Genomic DNA, 17,635 nt, shown 5'->3' with positions numbered 1-17,635 from the left:
CGGGTGTGAGCCCGGTGAGGTGCCGAGATGTGCTGCTGAGGTCAAAATGGGCTTTACGGGGTGCCGGCTTAACACTGACTGCAGAGAGGCGGTGCTCTGGACCAAGTCTTGCGCTGTCCCTATTCCCAGGGGACTGTCGGCCTCCACGCTTACTCCACTCCCATGAAGGGAAGGCTCAGAAACAGCCAGAATTTCTCGCAACAAAGTCTGTTCACGTCCATCAAACCTTGACAGTATTTCTACTGTCGTTAAAAAATCAAGTTGTTCTTCAAAGTCTAAATAAGTGTGGTTTCATCATTTCCTATAAGTTTACTTACTCTGTTTTTCCTAACATGCATCCAAAAACACTTCTCGGAGAACATCAAGAGGAAAAGAAAAAGTTTTGCAGCGATATTTTTAGAAAGTGCTTTTGTTCTAGGAAAAAGAGCTGCCATTAGATGAATTCATAACCTGAGACAATGAGAAACAAAATGAAGGCTAGGATGAGTAGCTTGATAGCTAAGAAAATAAATGGCTGTGAGATAAGAAAGATAAGTTGAGCTGAGTCCATCAAGAAAACAGTGCTTATTTTGGATCTGATGCAAATAGGATGCTAATGGAGGACAAGGGAAAATGCAGGGAGTCTTGCTATGTGGAGGAAGTCGGCTCAGTGATGGCCTCTCAGATTCAAACACGAGGAGAACAAAAAGGACATGGAATATACACAGAAGTAGAATGTTTAACAAGATACACTCTATTATTTTCGATATCACCTGCCAATCAGGAATTAATTACAAGTGCCACAGAATTAACTATATCCCTTGTACCATTTTCTGATTATGTAGCAAACACTCTTTTTTTTTCATGCTTCAGATTACTGCACTTATATACCTCCAAAGCTGTCCCTAGCTATCCTTATCCCTCGGTAGCACAGGAATCAGTCGATAGTCCCAATGAGAAACCGTATTCTTGGAAAATGCTTCTATTCATGGGCTGTTAGCAAGACTTTGTTTGCACTAGCACCATGTGACGCAGTCACCGTGGTTATGTTACAGAAGGGGTTGGAATAATACACCGCACATCCACGTGAACATGCTCACTCAACAAAGCCACTCGTATAAATTAATTTTAACGAAAATCAGCAACCATGTATTTTTCCACTAGTCTGGTCTTTTTGTTTTCTGCTAGCATGAGCCAAATTTGTTTGTAAAACGGGACTGTAGAGGCTTTTTCCCCTAAGGATTTTGCACTGTGCTTAATCACAGCTATGATGTCTATCTAGTTTTTTTTTTTTTTCTGCTTCAGTGCACTGGGCTTAAAATGACTGGAAAGCATTCACCTGTAGTAGCCATCTGCCAAACAGTAATATCAGCAGCCTTTTAAACAGTAAGCACGTTTTCCTGCATCTGTACCTTTGTCAGATAGCATTGCTGATACAGTAGTGTCTTGCAAACCAAAAATCATCTGGTGTCAGCTGAGAAAGAAAGTACCCCTTTGACTAACAATAGCTGATACATTCCAGCTATTGCCAATGCTGAGGGTTGTGTCAGGCTAAAATAAGAATAAACTAATGTAACTCTTGAGTTTGTCTGTTTAAATACTATTTTACAATGGCTAAATTTTACAATTTCCATGTTCTTGCACATCAAACAAGCAAGGTATTTGGATAGGAAGAATAGATGCATAAAGACAAGGTAAATGTCTGACAAAGAAAATCCCACCAGCCCCAAAACAAGAACACCCACACACACCCCAAACCACAGGGCATGTTAGTGTAAAATATCAGTAGCAACTCTTCCTTCCCAAACAAGCTGGGGACCATGCCACAGCCTTACAGTCCAAACTGAATCACCACTTCACTTGCCTTCACAGCAACCAGAGACAAAAAGATCCACTGGGACTGCTTCTAGCCAAAGTGTTACCAGGCACAGCAACAGGAGACTTTGCTCCCCAAAAGTTATTTCCATCCTAATTCCTTCCAAACTAGAGTTAGCATACATGTTACAGCACCATGCCATGTGCCTAGGAAAATTGATTTCAGAAAAGATGAAGAGAGTATTTTCTAGAAGGGAGTGTTTTAAAAAACTGTTGAATTTTTTGCTGTTTTTCATCTAGGTTCCAGAGTGGTTCTCTCAGGGAATACCACTGCTGTATAATACCAAGAAGATATTACAGGGAAAGTGAAGTAAAGCTGAGCTCCTATCAGCATCTTCATATCTTTCAAAAACACGTTTGCTTTAAATAACCTTTTCAACTTTTCAAAAGCCATGTTAAAGGCATTTCTCACTTCTCTTTTCCACTTTAAGGAACTACCTTGCCAGCTGGCATGTGCTTAAGGGAGTTTATACTGGAGGTAACAGGTATTTCTGAATCTTAAATCCTTCTAGGAGACAAGGACATCATTAACACAGCTTCTGGGAGAGGCATCCTGAGAGCAGTGGAAATTATGCATCACAGCAAGAGCACAACAGCAAGGGAGTGAACTCTAGGAGCAGAGAGCAATGACAGGCAAGACTGAAGCAAAATTACATCTCTCCTACTCTTATCAATTGATAATGGGTTCATCTCTTGAGGTCAGAAACAGATTTACATGAGTGCCATGAGCCATGGAAACTGAGAAGTTTTAAGCAGTCATTAGACACTATGCAATCCTAATCCTTATTTTGTTCCTACTTGAAGGTTTTAGAGAGGGCAAACTCTTCAAATCTGAACATAACTTTTACTTCTGTGCTCTTACAGGGGCATAAGGCCATCAATACTCTGCACCCAGTGTATCTACCTACTTGTTTTATTATTTTTATGTCTCTCTTATCTCCCTCTATGTTTTCTTTGCTGCCATTTTCCCATTCCACTTGTAATCAAGTCCTTTGTGTCTCTGAGGTATTCACACAGCGTCTATCACAAAACAGTAATGAGAAAGAGTGCATTTATCTTCATGTATGTTCAGGTCCATTCCCTGTGTTTCTGTTATTTGTAATGAATATACAGTTGGAAATATTACATTTGGGAAGAGAGAAATAACAAGAAGTATTTACATCCCAGTAATATTCTCAAAGAGATGATGACCAGAAAGCATTATCTGTGGCCAAAAACTAGAACAACCCCTAATGACCCAAACTGTAGCTCTCAAATGACAAAACTGAGGCTAAAACAGAGGCTTGCCTCTGTGGTCTTGGAGCATCCCTCGGCAGGAATGGGAATGTACTCACCTGTAGTAAGGGCCCCCCTGTGAAATGCAGCTGCTGTCTGGAGCTGAGCAGCTCTGCTGAAGCAGCAGTGGCCCATTTTCTTAGAAAATATGTGTCTCAAGCTGTGGAGATGTTGGTTTCATTTTTGGTCTGTTTTGCCTTCAAACAAAGTTCTAGCTAGAATAAGACAGTAATGGGGAAAGAATATATATGGAATTATTTTTACTACAAGGATTTTTGACAAACAGACACTGCCTTCATCAACCACACTCCATCTTCTCACTGCTCCCAAATGTTCAGTGGCACAGATATGATCTCCTCAGATCAGCCAAGCACTCTCTATCCCCAAGCCTCTTGGGAATTACCTTGCATTTGAGCCCTTGAATTCTCCAGGGCTGCGGATACAACATCATTATCCCCACTGCTGGCTTTGTTGATACTAGCCAGGGATGAGACTTCCAACTCATGATCACTTTTGAGTCGCTACACACTCAAGTTATCTTCCACCAACAGAAGGAAACCCACCACTGAGGACTTACCTTAACCCTGCTGATTATCCAGTTTAGGGCCAAGCATGTGCTCAAGTGTTAGATGTCTTTTTTTTGTGTCTTTTTTTCCTGGATATGGGGAAAATGCATTAAGTAAAGGGCTGGTAGACCTATGGTCCAACAGTATTTATACTAGGTCAAATTTAGTATTTGACTCACAAACTTCAGAAAATTTCAGAATCAAGTTTACAGTCGAATTTCAGCCAGAAGGTATTATAGTACTTCCTTTTTAGTCAAATGCTATTGTTAACATTATTTCATTCACTGCAAAGGATTGTCACTAAGAGTGAGGTCTGCATAATGAACAAGCCAGGAAACTACAGAATAAGAGCCAGCTGTTAGATTTTTCCCTTAAGAAAATTGAATACCATTTTGGATAATTGTCTTTTTTTTTTCCTACCTGTCAGAAGTCTTTTTGTGATACTGAATAACTCACTTAAACCAGAACAAATATACATTTGCTATAACAAAGTCTTATCTCATCTGGAATCAGACCTACTACTACATCCTCTTCTTCGGAAAAATAGGCCAACCACTTTGGACTTTTGAATTATGTATTCCTTAGGCATCTACTTTAACATAAAGGCAAACACTGAACACACAGCTAAAATCACCAAACCTTTCTTCCAGCTCTGCATTCAGTCTGAAATTTTTCTTTCTATTCATTGGTACAGGTAGCTCTATTCCATGCTCTCCTTTACTAGCAAGTTCACCATGTCAGACCATATCCCATGGGAAGCTGAGTTTTCTGCAGGCAGCAATCCTGCCCTACATTAATATTCTGAGTTTGGTTGCTTGACTCAACAACCATCTCCATCTCCCTTCCCCAGTTCATAATCTGGGAAAAAGTCTGATTTGCACAGCTGGGGCTAAACCCAAGTTCTTTCAAATGAGGAGCTGAGGGATCTGCAGGTTTGTTTTCCCTCTTTTCCATTTCTAGGCATTTGGTATTTGGACACTTTTGGACAAGTATGTGTGGTTGCTATTCTCCAAAGTGAAACTGATTGAAACACAGGTAAAATGGCTGGTATTCTGATAATTTGCTATGTTAAATGTAAAGGACACTTCTAGCAGTTCTTTACTATAATTTCTCTTGCCAGTCTCTTATCTGAAAGATATCAATAATAACAGCAAAATAATGCAACACTTCATGTTGGCCTAACAAAAGTAATTATTTCTTAAAATATCTTCATGTCACATCATAGAACCATCTGTGAGGGAAAAAAATTGTTTTCAGAGTACTGTGTATTATGCACAGCAATAGTATCTTTAATGGAAAAAGGTAGAAACAGTAAGCAAATGCCAGTAGCAATTTAAATATAATGATACTATCTATTACCATTCACACCAATATAATAAAAAAAAAGGAGAGCACCATTTCATGTGAGCAGTTACCTTGCTAAGGATATTAGGAAAGCACAAATGTACTGTATAGTACTTTGATTTGTATGATATTAAACTTTTTAAATGAGCAGCATCCCCCTAACGAGGTAGATTTGAAGCCATTATGATCCATTAAAAGAGTAATAAGTGTCTGATAGTAGAGTCCCTGACATCTTTCTATTAAGATTTCTTGATTTGGTCTGTATCTGGTTTTATGTTGTTTTTTTTTGAATTACATTAAGCATGAATGCCCCTACCACACCAGTGTCCTAGCTGTCAGATTGGTGCTGCTATTAATAAAGGTACATTTTGACAATACCGGTTTAAAAGGCAAATCTGAGGGTTAGGGAACTTCAACCTTCATTCCAGAGAGTCCTTTTCTGTGTTGCTTCTACCCCTCTAGTTATCCTGCTTCACTGTTTCTGACAAATAAAGCCTTGTTCACCACGACCTTTCTTTCTAGGCACAACAAACAGGACTTAATTTTATTTGGAACTTATCATCACTGCTCCTTTACCAGCCAAATGGGATGCTGTTGAGTGACATGGTGGACTCCACAACTACTACTGGGAGGTAAACACGCTATGAATTTTTAAAGCAGGAGAATATTCTCTTTTTCAATAGATTTTGCAGCACCTGGTAAAAATAATAACAATAAAATGCATTAGAGAGACACATTTAAATAATTTTAGGGCATGCTACTCTATAAGCAAAGTATTCTTTGTAAGAATCTTCCATTCTGTGCATACAACAGGTTGTGGGACCGGAGCAGAGTCCCAGCACTGAGTCAAAATGCTGGAAATAATTATCATTTCCAAGTAGGTAATATACTCCCCTGTAGAAACAAATATTTATTTGTAAATGTGGTTTGTTGGTGTGACAGCTATAAAACAGGCTTTAGGAGTTTGCCTAATGCTAATTTACAATACAATATGCTAAATACAATAAAAGTGCATTTACATAATAGTAAGGAACAAACCTATAAAAGTAAGGAAGTGTGCAGTTAGCTTAAAAGTGTTCTGTTGAGGTGGCACAGTATTTAAGTGAAATATATGATACATTTCTATTTTAACTGCGTGTGTCCTTAGATTTCTGAGTTCATGTCAACAGCTTTAATTGCATTTTAAAGCAAGTTTGGGGATGTGAATTTCCTGTGTCTCTTTTACAACTAAAATATAATGCAAAACTCCGGCATCATTAAAAGAGAAAGGAAAGAAAGGGAGCTGCTAGTAGGCCCTCAGCAGCTGGAATAATCTCCCACGGGGAGAGGTGGAAACCTTATTCCATGAGTCATTTAATACCAAATAAACAAAGCACTGGAGAATAAATTGTAAGGCATGATTTTTTTTTTTTTTTTTTTTATTGTTCATTGACAGAGGGAGGGCTATTTGACTTAATGGAGCTTTTCCTTTTTTAAAGTTCTTTAGTAATAGAAAGTGTGGACAATGTTACAGATACAGTTTATTTCTCATTGTCACTTTGGCCCTTACTGTCCTTGTAATAAAGGCACGAGTAACTTTAGCCCCTGCACACTATGAAGTATGCAAGATCAGGTCCTCAAGGGCTCCTGAAATTCAGGATCCTCTTAGGCAGTGGCCCTCGCTTGATGTAGTTACAGAGTGGCTTAATTGCTGTCCCATATAAGGTTTTGCACACCCAACTATCACAGCTCCTGCTATTAAATGCTTTGCTTTAGTGACAAAGCTCTGAGGAAGGCAGCTGAGTAAGCTGTGTGTGCTGGCATGGCGTGCTCTTGGTCTCCAGTGGAGCCCAGTGGAATCCAGGACTGATAGAAGGCAACAAATAACCCCCTTGCACTGCACAGAGCCCGTCTGTAATCAAATATAATTATGGAATCACTACCAGTCAGAGCTGTTATAGGCTTGCCTGTAATCAAGAACAGCATTATTGCAACATTTATTACTCTCAAAAGTACTCTGAGATTTATGGGTCCTTGGAAAGAAAAGCATTGTTTGGCAAATCTATCTATAAGCATTATTTGGCCATAAAGAGAGTTCTTTCTCTGACAGATCAGAGTAGTCCCAATGAAGCACATCTACTGGATAATTTGTTCAGATTCTTTTTAGTCCTAAATGACAAAAAGGACCCATGTTACTTGAAGAAATTAAACTTCTACATGCCAGCTAAGTAGATGTAGACAGGCATTATTTCCCTGATGCTTGAGATACAATGGAACCACTGCTGGTGGAGATAGAACATTCCAAAAAACAGTGGGGATAAGTGTCATCATGCAGAAACCAAGCTCTGGGGTGTAATTGCTCAGTTATTATACACCCATGATGAAAAGTCTTAAGGGAAAGACCTTCCCCTATAGTGTTGAGTTATGGCTTTGGCTCTACCAGTAAACAGGAATGTTAAACAGAAAATGTATCTGGAAAAATGATGTTATATGACATAAGTCATAAGGAGTCCAGCAAAAGGGAGTAATAAGTGCAATTGATCATGCAAGGGTAGGAGAAGCAGTATCTCTTAATTTTGGAAAGAAAAGCAAAAAGGAATTTTTCTTGGTGACTTCTTAGCCCACAAGGAGAGAGAAGAAAGCTGTTTGTTCAGAAGTGGATGTGGGTGGGAAAGCAATGGGTGAAGAAAACGCTTGTTACCTTGAAAATGTTACCTCAAAAGGTTTATAAACCATTAATAAAACCACCTCAAAGCTCCCCAAGGAAACCATGTTTTCTTCTCCAAGTTACATAGGTGATCTGTAGAGTTGATCGGGAGGGCACAGGAGCTGCTGCAGACAACTCCCCATACCAAGCCTCTGAGGTTAGGAGAGTCAGCTCCTCTGTTTGTGTGTATGGTGACAGTTCTGCCAAATACTTTTCAGATACAGCAGCTTTATCAGTGAGAAGGATCTGGGCTGCCCTGCAAAGATAATCCTCCCAGTGGTGTGTCAGCCTCAAAGAAGGGTGTGATTATCATTCCAAAGGAGTGTAATGTGAACCTGTGCCTCCCATTCAGCCAAGTGATGGCTAGATCAAGGAGGCTTCTGCTCTTTACTCGCTCTTTCTTTTGTTTCTTCTCTTTCTTTCCCTTTATTTTTTCTTCCAGGAAACAACTTAACTTCATATTAAGTTATTTTATTATGTACATTTAAGATGTCTGAAGAGTGAGCTGATGTCCTAAGGCACAGTGGTCCTTAGAAATGGATCTCCTACTTGACCATCAGCAGAGTACTAGGTGGATGAGTTCCTCATCTTGGGATGCTTGGAAATTTGCTGGCTCTGATTAGCATTTTACAAAGATAGGGTTTCTCTGCAAACAGTCTGGTGGAGTCTTTCACAATACTTTCAGCTCTCCTCAGACCACTTTCAAGATTTTGCTAGCACCTCTGGCCTGGGACACACAATGCTCCAGGCAAGATGTAAGGGTGACTCACCCCTTTGGTTGAACAGATCTTAGGGATGGATGTTGTCTTTTCTGTCACTTCGAGAAAGTTTTCATGCAGTGAAATCAGGTGTCTGATCTCCCAGGTCTCCTGAACTCATGCATGCTTGTTGTTGGTTTTTTTGTTTTCCATAGGAAGGACAAGCAAATCACACAGCAGATGGGAGAATGGCCATCTTCTAACCATATTGAATGATGCTTATTCATGGGTCATAATTCAAAAACAAATTGTTTATCTGGGTTCTTGTTCTGGTCTTGCAGCAATGATTGAGTTCAGCCTGGAATTTAATACACAAAAAAATACAGAAAAGTAAGGCTGACAAAACTCAAGATTAAACAAATAACTAATGCATGACAATAGCAAGTGAGTTTGATCTTTAAAACCAGAAAATTTTCTGTACCAAACTGCCTTTCTTCACTGCAGTCTGCGTAAAGGAAGGAGCAGAGGCAGCTGCAACCACCTCAGCTTCAGAGATGGAGCTCCCAGTAGTCAGTCTGTAAGAAAACACCTGGCAGGCCTTAACGAACATTATTTTCTAGAACGTTCCCAGAGCTCTGCTGGCAGGGAAATATATGTGAGTTGTAAGGGAGAACATAAAGAGGCAGTTCTCCAACAGCACATGGTTTGACTTATAAAAGCTTTCCTTACGGGCAGAATTAATTATATATCATAAAGATCTGTTATATATTCTGTTTATACAATTATAAAGCATTATGGTTAATTAGTTGTGGTACAGACTCCCGAAGCAGAATCTGGTTAGAGAATAAACAAAACTCTCAGTCAGCTGTGACGGTGGTTAACAACTCACACTTTCATATCACCTTTCACACTTAACTCTCTTGAAGTGATTTATAAGCTATGCAATCCAGTGGGCTTGAGCTTTGTGTATTTGGTAATTTCTTGGTTTATATAAAATTAGAATATGCTCCTCAGAAATGGTCTGAGATTCTCACACCTTTAAGAAATTAAATTCAAAATATTTGCTAACCAACTTTATTTCAACTGTTTTCTTACCTATTAATTACTTGTGATCCTATTATGTCTGGCATTGTATATACACATTAAATAAATACTTCTCCATCACCTTATTCTGTCCTGATATAGACAGTTATGGCTGGCAGCAATGCGAATCCCTATCTACATCACTATCCTAAAAATAGGGGTGAAATCTTGACTGTGAAAAGATATTGAGAGAAGTGTTTGTTTGAAAACACACAAAGATTTGTTGTCAAGCTACATTTTTACAGTATTTCAATGCTATGAAGCAAGTTGAAAATATTAATGTATCAAACCATCTGACATATTCAAACTTAATTACTTTTTCACCATCACGTAATTTAGCACTGAGTCTTATTGCTGTGCATGTGCTGCTACAGGTGTCTGGGCAGAGTAAGTACTTTTTGAAATCTCATCAGTGTCATGTGAGTAGAGCTAAAAAAAATTAAGTTAGTATTATTTGTCATGTCATGGGATATTGTAGTGGTTACTGTGCGCACCCAAAAAGCACTTTTTACAGCAAAAAATCCCCTTCCAATATTTATAAGAGAAACTGAAGGAAAAAACCCACAAGATTGGAGCAAGAGAGGAAGAGTATGTATTTAATGTAGTCTAGATATTTAGGCTGTAAAATGTAGTACACAGTATTTTTTAAAATCTACAAATAAATTTAAACAAGCACTCCCCACTGAAAATACCACAGTTTGGTATCCATTCTGTTTCCTGAATGCATCATGAAAGTAGTGGCATTTGAGATAACTTTGAAGGATGGCTTCATAGTCTTTTTTAAAGTCTACTTTGGTCATAGTTTTCTAGAAGAAAGCCTGAAATACATACATGAAAGAACTTCTGAGAGACAAAGATGTAAGGGCAACTGAAAATGGCATTGTCAGCCTGGAACAACAAACTGCACAGTAAGATACAAGATAAGATTACAGGTGAGTGCCCAATGGACACTCCTAACTTCTATTCAAAAAGGCACTGAAGGGAAATGAGTGCCAGGAAAGGATACAGAGAGAGGCTGATAAAATCAGAGAAAAAATTCAGGAAGGTTATCTTTACTTCAGTGTTTTAGGCTCAAGGGGAAATCAGGTATGGGTAATGAAATGTGGAGAAGTTGCATTCTAGATATGACAGTTGCATTGACAAAATTGGAAGAAATCACATCAAAAAACACACAAGTAGAATACTAAGAACTAAAAAGAGAGACTGGTGAGGTATCTGTTGAAATTCAGGATGGACATCTCCCATAGCTCAAAGAAAGGTTAAGGAATTGGCAATAATTTGAAAAAGAAAACAAGAAAATAATAAAAAAAAAACCCTATCTTTTCAATTGTGAGCCAAGAGAGGACAATATATCTGAGTCCCAGTATGAGCAATAACATCACAGGGTGAGGAGGTGGAAGGAGTCCTGAGATTTGGTCACATCACTAATAATGACCTCAAAAGAGCTGAGTGGGGTGCAGCTGGAATTAAAAACAACTTGGGAAAAGGTGAAGTTGTCAGAAAGCCATCTGGGTTCATAGTTTCAGGCAATGCATTATTTTATTTTTAAACTTGTAGACAGGAGGAAAATTCAGCAGAAATATGAGCGGAAAATTAGGTCAAATGTAGGACTTATTAAAATATGGAGACAGATATCATTCTATGTATACTGGGATATTTGTGAAGAGTTACAACAAACAAGAGAAGAAACCCTAAAAATAGAAAATTACATGATTACTGGTAAAGAAGGAGGGGTAAAATTAAAATCTGATAAGAATTGCCAGGAAAAGAGATTGGGAATGAGAGAAGAAAGTGGGAGAGTGAGTGAAAGGAGAAAGAAAATGGTTTTGTTAATTAGATCTTCACTTGAAAAAGAAAGAACTGATAACATGGATAAGAAGAGGCAGAGGTGTGTGAAGCTGATTTCAGGATAGCATTAATTAAAATAAATGTTTGTATTTATAAATTAAACATACTTTTAGGTTTAAAACATGGAGAAGCTATTACATCATTTGAATCAATATGACAGATATGTAAAACATTTCTTGTGTAATTTGAATCAATGTGACAGATAGGTAAAAATTTTAAAACTGTTTCCAGTCTTATGTCCAAAGTGTAAATAAGACTCAGATCCTTGTACAGTGACAAAAATTTCAAATATTATCTTGAATTTGTGGAGGAACTGATTATTTTTCAAGCAACTTTCAGAGAGCTAGTTTTTGTCTTCTGCCACTCAGGAAATATGTGTCTGTGTAGATGAAAACAAGATGACATTTTCAAAATTGTTGCTCCCTGTCAATAGTAATAATTGAGTTTACACAAAGACATTTTGAAAATAAAATCAGAAGTCCTATTCCTATGCGTTATGCCAGTGGATGTCCCCTTTTGCTGTTAGTGTTTTGCCAACTCTCAGGCATTTATTTCCCTGTTCCCTCAATAGTCCAGTGGATAAACAGCCCATAACTGCTGTGTAAATGTCATTATCTGCTTATCATTCTTACATTACTATAAATTAAGCTTCTTGCTGCCTAATTTTAGCAGTGATCAAACACATGGAGTAGGGAGAATTTAGAAGCTCACCTTATCCAATAGTCTGAAAATCTGGAACATATTATCCAGTGGAAGTTTAAGTTCCCAGATAAATCAGCTTTCCTTCTTTCAAGCAGCAAACTTTCCAAGGAAGAATTCTCATTAACAAATTCCCCTCAAACAGTCCATTACATTTCAATTTCTTTATTTTGTTGCTATTTGCCATATATACAAGCTAGCTATGCTAAACAACACTAAAAATATCCCACTTTATTATATAAAGATTTTTAATTGGCATCAGTCTCATAGAAACACTCAAGAACTTAAATAGCTGTACAGGAGGGACTTTGCCTCTATGTAAAAATAACCATAAAGTTTATGAGAGCAAAGATCCCAAGGGCTGAGCTTTTGCAATAGTAATGTGTTTAGAAAGAGCAATACATACTTGGATGGGATCACTTTGGTCCTTTGGTGCAGGCATTGGATTTGATTCGTGGAATGGACATTGCTGTGACACCTGAGCAACACATTAACACACACCTCTCACTTTTAAATGTTTACATTAGGCAGGTGGGCTTTTACTATTTGTGTATTGGCTTTGAGTGTGCCCTGGTCCCACACCATCTCTCTGAGGATGGCTTAGTGTTTGGAAAATCCCTGCTTTGCCCAGAGCTAGCACAGCCCTTGGCAGCCCAGCTCTATCCCCCAGCTTGCGTGGGCTCCTGGAGCCTCTGGCACACAGCTTGGCAGCCACAGAAGTAAAAATAACTTTGCTTCCCTCCCACCGCCTTTCCACCCCAGTGCAGAGGGAAGGAAAGGATATTTAGTGCTGAAACTACAGAGAGTTCAGGTAATAATAGCACTTTAGGAATAAATTATGAAGATATGCATATTTCAGGCAGTTCCAACCTGCCCCTAAATTACAGCCTGTAGTGCATCACTCCCCTACACACTTGGTAGAAAAGTACTGGGCTGAGCCTACATATAAACTAAAATTTAACATGTTCAAAAGCAGCATAAATTAAAAGTACTGAAAAAGCTGTTAGAAGACATTTAGGTTTGTCTTGAAACCACCATTTTCTTTCAAGATGTGTAGCATATTCACAAGCACACAGCAGCTCCAAAAAACATCATCCTCCAACATTCCAGTGTTTATGGGTGTGCCTTAATTAAAAGTATTCTGCCAAACAAGCAAACCTGACTCTTTAGGAGAAAAATATTGATTATAAAAAGACACTATTACAAATTCATACAGATTCAGCAGAGAAAAGGATTTGCTTATTGTATTTACATGACAGGCTTTAAAAAAACCCCAAAGTTAGTTGATGTGCCAAATTCTGTTATATGTCAGCATATATATCTTTGGAAAGAGAAGCCTTGATTTCAATCTACTGCTGTCCTATAAATAAAAATAATGGTACTTCAGAAGTCTGGTGGATTCCATATCTGATTTGAGAAACAAACATCTACAAGAAATTAATTGGATAATGAGAGTCAGAATTATGAGTTAATTTTTGTACCCACATGTCTTACTTTCTTCCTGAGTTAGAGTGTGTGACATACCTAGAGAAAATGTGTATCTATTCAACCAATGAAACATGCCAATGGACTTTCTATGAGATGCTTTTTCATGTTTTCCCAAATCAATCCTAAATGGTTCAAACTATATATGATTTCTTAGAAGAGTCTATTTATAGTGGCACTGGTATGTTTACTCTGGCAAGACAAGGAAGTCCCAAGGAAGTCCCACAAGGGCAATTCTATCCTTTTGAAGTGGTTTTTTTTTGAGTGCACTTATTGCTGATAGTACATACTCTATAGTTGTCCCACTGCCTTTTTTTTTCCTTTTTTTTTTTTCTTCTCTGAACAGGTATTTCCTGTCTCTCAGACAATATATTGAGATTATTTTTCACTTTTTGTGTAAGACAAATACTGCTCTACACGTGGTGGGCTAGCATGGATTATCAATGGGAACACAGTGTTTGGTGTATATTAAAGTCATCTCTCTCTTCTTTGGTCTTTTACAATCACACCTAGATGATCAGAGAGAGCTTTATCATGTTCTCTTCCTTGCCTTGGAAAAAATCCTTCAAAGGTCCACCCACCTGGCCTCACTCCTATACTACCTGTCCTGGAACTATGTTTCAGTCTTGAAATAAAACATTTTGCATGCAATTATTTGCTTAAAACATAGATGACATATATGGGTTGACACACATGGATCCACAGCTGCAAGACAACGTTAGACCTCACTGCACAGAAACTATCAAGGCCGATTTCAGAGGAGTATTGCAAGAGGCAAAAGTTTGCTTTTCCAATGTAAGAAAATCAGAATGAAATTCATCTTTGCAATGGGGCATGCTCCATAAATACTTGTTAACACTGAGATGGCCTTTTTCTAATTATTTTCTTGATGAAGCTTTGTCTCCTTTTTACAATTAACTCTCAAGTTGGATAGATCATAAATACAGAATCTACACATTGTAAGTAAAAAGATTATTTATGATACTACCTGAATAACACAGTGGAACTGCAGGATTAACCTTCTCCATGGATTCTGGGAAATAAATCACTGGCATGAAATTCAAGCACAGCAGAGCCCTTTGCACAGCACGTCAGCACTGTGCTCCAGCTCACAGCTCCACCATCGCCCAGCATTCCTGGAGGAAGCACAGGGAGCAAGTGTCTGGGCTTCTCTCCCTGCTGGAGGATGGGGTTCCATCTCACCAGCCAAAGAATGGTCTGGGCTGAAATGTAAGGACACACCACAATGGAAAGAGCAATTTCTGGAAAGAGTAGGGAATCGGAAAGTATTCCTCCAATCAGCCCAGCTCGCCCAGCTGATTCCATTCCTTTTGCAATGGAAATGAATCTAAAAATTCTTTCTTACCTCTCTGGCAGCAGCTTTTACCTTGATAAGAGCAGCTGCATGTCATCTTTTATCAAGAGAGTGGTTGCTAGCCAGAAGACCTGTGTTGCTTCTTTCTGGTTTTAACTTTTAATTTTTACCTGCAGTGGAGAGATAAAATGAATTCCAGTTTAGCTTGACAATCCTGCCTGCACAGGTGTGCTGTAAGAATACCACCGTGGTGTTCAGCTGGGTAAATGTTTTAGATGACTACAGTAATTATCAAAAGTACTGGGTTTAGTTTCCCCCCACTTTAATCTGAATCAGATTTGCCAAATAGTTTCAGCTGGCTTTTCTTACCTAGATAAATAAAGCTGGAGGAGGAAACAAAAGGATTTGTGCCTCCTTTGATGCAATACTTGGCACTTGAATAGTGAAGAACATAGGAGATGTATGGCTGAGATCTTCTTCTTCATGAGATTATTTGAATTGAACTTTTAAATTTCCTATCTAAATTAGTCCTTTAATTACCATGTTATATTCCTTCCTGGGTCCCCAATCCCTCCTCCTAATACTGGTGTATTTTGTGCATGTGAGTGCACAAAATAAGGGTGGAGCAGCACCACTAAGGCAGGGCACAGGAAAGGGGAGGAGGAGCTCAAAGTCATCACCCTGAAAATGTCCATCTGCATGCTCCTCTGCCCTCCTCAGACTGGGAAGGGAGGCAAGAGCCAGTGACTCTCCTTCTCTGCCATCATTCTTTCCATCCCTTTGATCCTTTGGCAGTGGGAAAAAAAAGTTACAACCAGAAGTAAGGCGTGTGTGTCTTAGGGGATGGGCTCTGACTGACCTAATATTTATTATACATTTTATACTGAGGGAGGATTAGTTATATTAGAGGAAGAGTTATAGCAGGAGAGACAGAGGGAGATTCAGCTCCAAATATCCTGGTCCTTGAGGCTGAAGGATCCCTCCAAATTTAACCCAGTTTCTCACATCTCAGCGAGTAAAGCGGCATAACCATGCAGGTGTTTAGCAGGGGGTACCCCCAGCTCCAAATTTCTGTGAACTGAGTGCCTCTTGTTCTAGTTACTTCCAACTTCTAGTTACTTCTGACTTTTGACAAATGATTTCTTGTCAAAAGTAACAACTTATGTGAATTGGGACTTCTGCAGTTTTTCCGTTCCTCATGAAAAAAATGAAAAAATATTTTGGGTCAGTCTAAACAAAATTTCCCCTCATTAACAGCAGTTAATTTACATTCTAGAGTTAGTACAGATGAACCCTAGGATACTAAAATATACCCAGATGATTCTCTCTGTATTAGTACCAGCTGTGTCAGTCAAGTTAGGCCACCTGTAACATCCCTATAACCTACAATTTCTAAATTCCCATCCAGCTACACCTATGCCACTCCTTTTTTTCTAGTAGCATTAGAGGGGATTAAGTGAAGAAGGAATTAAGCCTCCAAAGTTAATTAAAGCATTGTTGATGATGACCAGGAAGGCGTACTTGCAGCTGTAGGTGGAGAGATGTAAGTGCTCAACATGGGGCGGTTGTGCCCTGGCTTTAAAGCTGTCAAAGAAAAATGCCTCTGGTTTCTCGTGGCAGTGTGAGCTAAACACAGAGTGAAGTGTGGCTGCTTCAGCTTCTCCCAGAGGCTCCCATCCTCTCTTTCCTCTGGAGGCTCCATCTTCTCAGTCTGGTGCTGTTACATCTTTAATAAGATCAATAATCTTTCTCGACTTCAGGAGCTTCATGAATTCTGATTAAGCTCCAGGACAGCGGCCGTGTATTAAGAAAAATAGGCAAGAAGAAGACTTCAGTGTCTCAGTCCATGAAGCATGATAGTTTCTTCTTTAAGCAAACTGGTATTGATTTGATTTGGGGTTTTCTCTGTAAATAAAGTGCTAGCACACAGTACACTCACTGTTCAACTCCTCTTCCCTGCAGACCAATTCTTTCTGTGGAAGTCTTATGTTAATTGTTCCATGACTACTAATGTGTTTAATTAAGGCTCACGTGGTTAAGTCTTTGGTGAGAAAATTAGACATGCTTACAAGAATTAATATAGTAAGAAATCACAAAGGTGCAATCAGGAACAAAAAATGGGAATGGTCTCTAGCACTGCCTTTCAACAAAGCACCGGAGTGTGAGATTCTGCACATCATTAAAATTCAATTAAGTATTTGGGGGAAAAAAAGCCTGGCACTGACAGGATACATCATCTGACCACAGGAAGCTGTGCTGACAAAAATTCATAAAGTGGAAATTGGAAACCCATACTCTGAAGCTTTCCTGGATTAACAGTTTAATGTCCAACTATGTAATATATAATTTATGAGAATTCTCTAATGTGATCTAGCCTTGCATATTTTGCAATTTATTATTCTTGTTTAGGAAGGAGTAGAGACAAAACTAGTCTTTCTGATTTCTGGAGCCATTTTTAATATTTTTTAATATATACATCTTGTGGTAATTTTCCAAAGACCTGACTTTGCAAACCCCAGTTTTCAGTTCTCACTAGTGGGTTCATTTCAGCTTGATTCTTGGCCACTGTTTTCCTTTTGAAGATGGAAATTTTCAGGGAATTAGACATCTGGGGCAGGGAATGATGCAATTATACAGAAACATAGATAGAAGTGTATTGTTGCTTCACTGTTTTTTATGGAAGCATCATTCTGGAATGACTCCTGTTCTCAACTTTTGAGACTTCCTGTAGCAAGAAACAGCCACAAATCCTCTTTCCATATGCTGAATTTCTTGTTTTCTA

The 17,635-nt window shown here is 38.7% G+C and overlaps 1 protein-coding gene across 1 annotated transcript in view; it reads right to left on the bottom strand.

Moving 5' to 3' along the window:
- Positions 1 to 3,179: 3,179 nt before the first annotated feature.
- Positions 3,180 to 17,635, bottom strand: part of UMAD1 (UBAP1-MVB12-associated (UMA) domain containing 1) — a 105,810-nt gene continuing 91,354 nt past the window's right edge. The window contains exons 6-7 of the transcript XR_010357075.1: positions 14,905 to 15,023; positions 3,180 to 8,781 (exon numbers count right to left, since the gene is read on the bottom strand). The gene's annotated coding sequence lies outside the window, so the exon portion shown is untranslated. The remainder of the gene's footprint in view (positions 8,782 to 14,904; positions 15,024 to 17,635) is intronic.

Source organism: Passer domesticus, chromosome 1, assembly GCF_036417665.1.
Source record: "Passer domesticus isolate bPasDom1 chromosome 1, bPasDom1.hap1, whole genome shotgun sequence".
Taxonomy (NCBI): Eukaryota; Metazoa; Chordata; class Aves; order Passeriformes; family Passeridae; genus Passer; species Passer domesticus.
Note: the sequence above shows the minus strand (reverse complement) of the source record. Positions and strands in the feature narration are given on the sequence as shown.